We start from the raw sequence: 6,000 nt of genomic DNA on the forward strand, positions 1-6,000 counted from the left end.
TTTGTGGTGTTACTGAAGAAAAGACGAAAGCTTGTTATTTATATTCTCATATATATAAAATATTTCTTTTGCCTGTGTAGCTTCTTTTAGACACCAAAACTATTTGGCAGAAACAGCTGGAACCAGTGCATATGGAGCCAGTTTTCCCATCAATAATAATAATAATAATAAATAATAATAATAGTAGTAGTAATAATAATAATAATAATAATAATAATAATAATACACTTCCTGGGAAGGTTTCAAAAAACCTCCACGGATTATAATGGAAAGATTAGAGTTGACCTTGTTTAGAGGTGTCCTGACAACAGGTTTGCTTTTTTGTTGTATATGGGAGAAATGTAAAAGCATCACAGGAATTTCTTTTACCTTAAAAAATAAATCCCTGATGATGACTAACTGTACCCTTGTGTACCCTGTACCCTTTTAACATGAAAGGCAAACACTGCCTTACGGTAGTTCAAGCAATCAAATGTGTTTAAATTTAAACAAAATAACAGTTCTGAGGCACAAATGATAATCCTGCTTTGTGCCTTCCTTTCACTAGGCTGTGTTTTGACATGTTTTTATATTTCCCCTTTTTTTCTTAGTTTCATCTCCAGTTCTCATTATTCAGATGAGTCATCCATATGTAGCCGCTAAACTGGTGGAACTAAATCTTCACCACCACGCCTATACAAGCAGAAAGGGGAGTGAGTGGGTCAGCGCTCAGAGCACAGAAATTTAGCTGGCTTCAAACACACCATTTATTTTCAGGATAAAACACAGTCAGAACCCCAAATACAAGCTAAAATCCCCGTATACAATAAAAATAGTGTTTACAACCCGCTAAAAACCCTGCCGGCAGGAATGATTAAACGCTAAAAACACAAAGCTAAATGAATGTTTTTCCCTATACTAAAAACTCCCCCCCAGGGTCCTAATTCTCCCAGTCCAGCAACACACGGGCAAATTCTCCTGAGCTGAGAGAGACAGGAGAGGAACTCCTCTTCCGGGATGTGGACTCTCGCCAGCAGAAGACCAGGGAGGAGGCTCCTATCTCCACCTGACTGTGCGCAATCGTGCAGTCCAGCTACTCTCCACCTCCGCGCACAGCCTCCCTCGTAGCTCCGCCCTGAAACAACAGACACGGGCCAGCAACGTTGTCAGCGCAGCCGCTGTTACCCTTCCCCGGCAAAGCTACTCCTAGCGCCCAACAGTGGGAAAGCGATACTCACAGATGCAGGCAGAGGCGTACCCCTGCCCTACTGTGGATTTCACGCGTCGCCTCCCACGGTCGCTATTCTGTCCGTCGGGACTGGATCGCCGGGTTGTGCTGGCCGATCGCCGAATGTCTCGTGGCGCCCCACAGTCAGGCCAGAGGTCCTTCTTCTCATATGCTGGCTTGCACACGTTTTGTTTTCCAGCTCTCCACTTTTCGTGTGTCTCTCTTTTTTGTCTTTGCGCTCACTATCTCCCTTAAGTCAGTTTGGTGGCTGATAGGCCACCTCGGGGAACGCCCCCACCTCACAGGTGCCTACAATTGTCCGCTTAATCCACAGTGGAATAATAAAAAACATATTGTTCAATCAACACTATAAATATGGAGATAAAAATCATGCAATAGGAATATCAATAAACAAACATGCAATATCACTATTACAATAAAATCATGCAAATAAAATCAACACCCTGTACCAACACAGTCTGATCCAAAACAAGATATAAAAACACAATTTTCCACTGTGTGACATCCCCCCACATTTTACCTGTGACAGTCCCTGTCACCCTAGTCAAGCGACCTGTAACGGGCGGGTGGCTGACCAAAATTAGGCCTTGTCGAGCGCCGCACCTCTGACAACTCTCCCGGCTGCTGGGCTGGGGCGCTGGGCACAAAACCATAAAATGGAGGCTCAACTAGCACCTCTCCCTCAACGCTGACTTCCTGCCCCTCTGAGTGGTAGTCTGCTGCAGGGGTAACGCACAACTTTAGTGCATTCCAATGGAGGACCTTCTCCCCCCCCCCCCCCTTTCTCCGGATGCACCCTATATACTACACCGGTATTGCCAACTTCTTCCACTACCACATACGGCTCTGAGCTCCAACCTGGGTGCAACTTGCCTCGTCCCTGCCTATTCCTGTCCCTTATCCAAACTCTCTCGCCTGGCACCAACGGCAGGGCCCGTGCACTTCGGTCATAAGCCCTCTTGTTTTGGGTGGCTGCTGCCCTCATCTTCTTCTTAGCCATCTCATAGGCAAAGGATAGTTTCTGGTGATGGTCCTTAACCCACCCTCCCAGGTTGTGGCATGGAGAATCCCGCTCAACACCTAGGTTCAAATCCACTGGCTGCCTCAAATGCCGCCCAAACATCAGGTACGACGGCGCATACCCTGTGGCACTATGGACAGTATTATTATATGCTTGTAAGAGCTCTGGGAGATATTCTGGCCACCTCTGTTGTCTCTCTGACTCTAGGGACCGAAGCATGTGCAGCAATGTCTGGTTCATCCTCTCAACCCCACCATTTCCAGCCGGATGGTATGGGGTGGTCTTGCTTTTTGTAATGCCATAGCACTTACACAGCTGGTACATCAGGGCAGACTCAAAACTACCACCTCTATCTGAGTGTAGCCTGGTCGGGCCGTGTGAAAAGATCAGTCATAACCAGAATATTCTGGTACCTGTCTGTGGGCCTCCCCAATGTAAGAAAGTCCAGGGCCACAACCTCAAGGGGATAGGACACAATAACGGGATGCAAAGGGGCTCTAGGCCTATTTCTATCTCGTAGGCCACACGCAGCACACCCTAGCTGGAATTCGTGCACCTCCTCTTCCATGCTGGGCCAATAAAAGAAGCGACGTATCCTGGACAGTGTCTTTTCCACTCCCGCATGTGCCGCTGCCTCGTGATACTTCTCCCACACCTCCCTGTGTCTCTCTGCAGGACATAGGATCTGAAGGTACATTTCGTTAGTGTTAGGGTCCCTTACCTCTCTGCACAGCGTATCCTCGCAAACCTGCAGCCTTCTCCATTGCTGTAATAACTTCTGTACAGGGCTAGGTAGGGATCTCCTCGTTGGTGCATCAGGGGGGATTCCCTGTTCCACATACTCCCTCAGGATGCGCAGATCCATGTCCTTTTCTTGAGCCTCCTTCCAGTCATTCATCTGCGGCACCAGCCCCTGTGCATCCCGACGTGGAGCACTCGTGGTGTTTATGTAAGCTGTTTGACAGTCTGTGGGAAATCTAGAGAGAGCATCAGCATTAGCATTCTCTTTTCCAGCCCTGTACTTAACCTCGAAGTCAAAGGATGCCAGCTGTGCCACCCAGCGTTGCTCTGTTGCCCCAAGTCTAGCATTCTGTAAGTGGGCCACAGGATTGTTGTTGGTATACACGACAAACTTGGCACCTGTCAAGTAATCCTTGAACTTCTCAGTAATGGCCCATTTTAGAGCTAAAAGTTCCAGTTTGAAGGAACTATAGTTTTTGTCATTTCGTTCGGTGGGGTGTAGGCTCCTGCTGGCATATGCAATCACCCGTTCCTTGCCATCTTGCACCTGAGCTAACACAGCACCTAAGCCTTGATTGCTGGCATCAGTATAAAGTGCAAAGGGCTCCAGGAAATCTGCATAAGCCAAAATAGGGGGCTCGGTCAGAGCACATTTCAAGCTGTCAAAGGCTTCCTGACATTCAGCAGACCACTGGACCTGCATGCTTGACCTGCTAGAAATTCCCACGAGCAGAGCATTTAAAGGTCTAGCCAACCTAGCAAACCCTGGGACAAATCGCCTGTAATAACCTGCCAGGCCAAGGAAAGCTCTGACCTGATGGGTGGTCGAGGGAACAGGCCAGTTCTGGACAGCTTGGATTTTCTCAGGGTCCGGTCTTACCCCTTGTTGGTCGACAAGATGCCCCAGGAACTTCACCTGACGGTGGAACAGCTTACATTTGTCCAGCCTCAGCTTCAGACCATGTTGCCACAGCTTCTGCAGGACATTCTCCAATTGCTGTAGATGAGTAGAGAAGTCAGGTGAGTAGATTATTATATCATCCAGATATACCAAAACAGATTCAGAAAGGTGACTACTTAGGCACTGCTGCATCAGGCGCTGGAAGGTGGCAGGGGCATTACAGAGTCCAAAAGGCATGCGATCAAACTCAAACAAACCCAGAGGAGTGGTAAATGCAGTTTTCTCCCGATCCTTAGGATCCATTTCCACTTGCCAGTATCCACTGGCAAGATCCAGTGTGGAAAACCACTCAGCTCTGGTCAGACATGTTAAAGTCTCTTCAATTCGGGGGAGCGGGAATGCATCTTTATGAGTTACTGCGTTTAATTTTCTGTAGTCTACACAAAATCGCCAACTGCCGTCCTTTTTCCTCACCAACACAATGGGGGCTGCCCAGGGACTGCTACTCTCGAATGACACCTTTTTTCAGCATATCTGCTAGAAGTATCTTAATCTCTTTGTACATCAGTGGTGGTAAAGGGCGATATTTTTGTTTAATGGGTGGTGTATCACCTGTGTGGATCTGGTGTTGGACCAAATCAGTTCTTCCGTAATCCTCCTCGTTCACAGCAAACACCTTTCGCCACCTCTGCAGCAGGGTCTGGAGCTCGACCTTCTGCTGGGGGGTCAAGTCTATGCCGTTAAGCAGTTGACTCACCTCCTCTTCAGGGATCGCAGGCTCTTCGGGCCCAGCTGCTTCAACTACGCCCACCTCGATCACACCATCGGATCCCATTGTCAGGCTAAGATCACTGTCCATCTCCACGTCCGAATCCTCCACCTGGTACAACTGGCCCATCTTCTGGTAGCATCCTATAGTCACTTCGTATGGATTAGGGTTACAGACCCGGATAGGGAGCCTCCCTCCTTTGACTACTGACAGGGTTCGGGCTACCCCCCAGGGTCCAGCATCAGGTAAGGCCTCCACTAGTGCCAAGCGTTCTGTCCCACCCTTACCTTTACACGTCCGGCCCCAGACCATCACTTCACAGTTCGGGGGCACCTTGACTCCTCTGCGGCTAGCAGGTCGAACATAGCCTAGAAAGCCATCAGTCTTGGTGGTAGCAGTCTGTTGACAGACGGCAAACGCCTCTTTCCATGCTCTGCTGGACTTCAGCTTTTGAGGATGAAAAGCAGACTTGCCTTCGACAAAAACATCATCCCAGCATGCACTAATAACATTCATACCAATAATTAAAGGGTGCGTGGAACAGTCATTTCTCACAACCACAACCCCTTTTCCTGGTATCTCCACCCCTTCTACCTCAAAATCCATGACCGCATAGCCTGAGTATGGTATCTCAAGTCCATTGGCTGCCTTTAAGGCGAACAACAGGGGTGTGTCAGTTTTATTCACTTCAGGGAAATGGAGATCCATTACCTGCTGTTGCACTAGTGTAACCTGAGAGCCTGTGTCTAATAATCCCGTCATCTTAACCCCTCCCATACACACCTCAATGAGTGGACATTCTCCCACAAAAGCTGTACTGGCCCCCTGATTGTTTGAATAGTCCCTTGTCCCCACCGCTTGGGCCTCGGCAGCGGGGTTTATTAGTTTAAAGGTGGTTGTTGGTCTAGTGTGCTCTGACAGAATCTGGCAATATGCCCAACTTGATTACAACGATGGCAAATGGGTTCTCCCTCTCGGGTCCAGTTATTAGCATATCCAGAACGCTTTGGCTTAAACCTTGATTTATTAAAAGCTGAGCCGGCTGGGCTTTGCTGTGGCAAGAGCGGTTTAATTTCATTACCAACATCTTTGACGAGATCTTGCATTTGACCCTTGACATCCTCCATAATTTCTTTTTTAAATGTCTCTTTCCAGTCTGGTTCATAAGGTGGCTTAACACACCTGGACTCACCCACTGTCAAGCACGTAGTTTGCAATCCCTGGTGTCCCAACTGTTCCTCCTCTAGGAGCAACGCCTCCCGATGGACTGTTGCAAAATCCTCTTCTGGATGGTGACGCACGTAGGCTCGCAGGGTTTGTGACAACGGGCCCTCCCGCAG

The sequence above is a fragment of the Rhamphochromis longiceps genome, linkage group LG6 (genome assembly GCF_057381845.1).
Source record: "Rhamphochromis longiceps isolate RC_006_pf linkage group LG6, R_longiceps_female_GT1.1, whole genome shotgun sequence".
NCBI classification, from domain to species: domain Eukaryota; kingdom Metazoa; phylum Chordata; class Actinopteri; order Cichliformes; family Cichlidae; genus Rhamphochromis; species Rhamphochromis longiceps.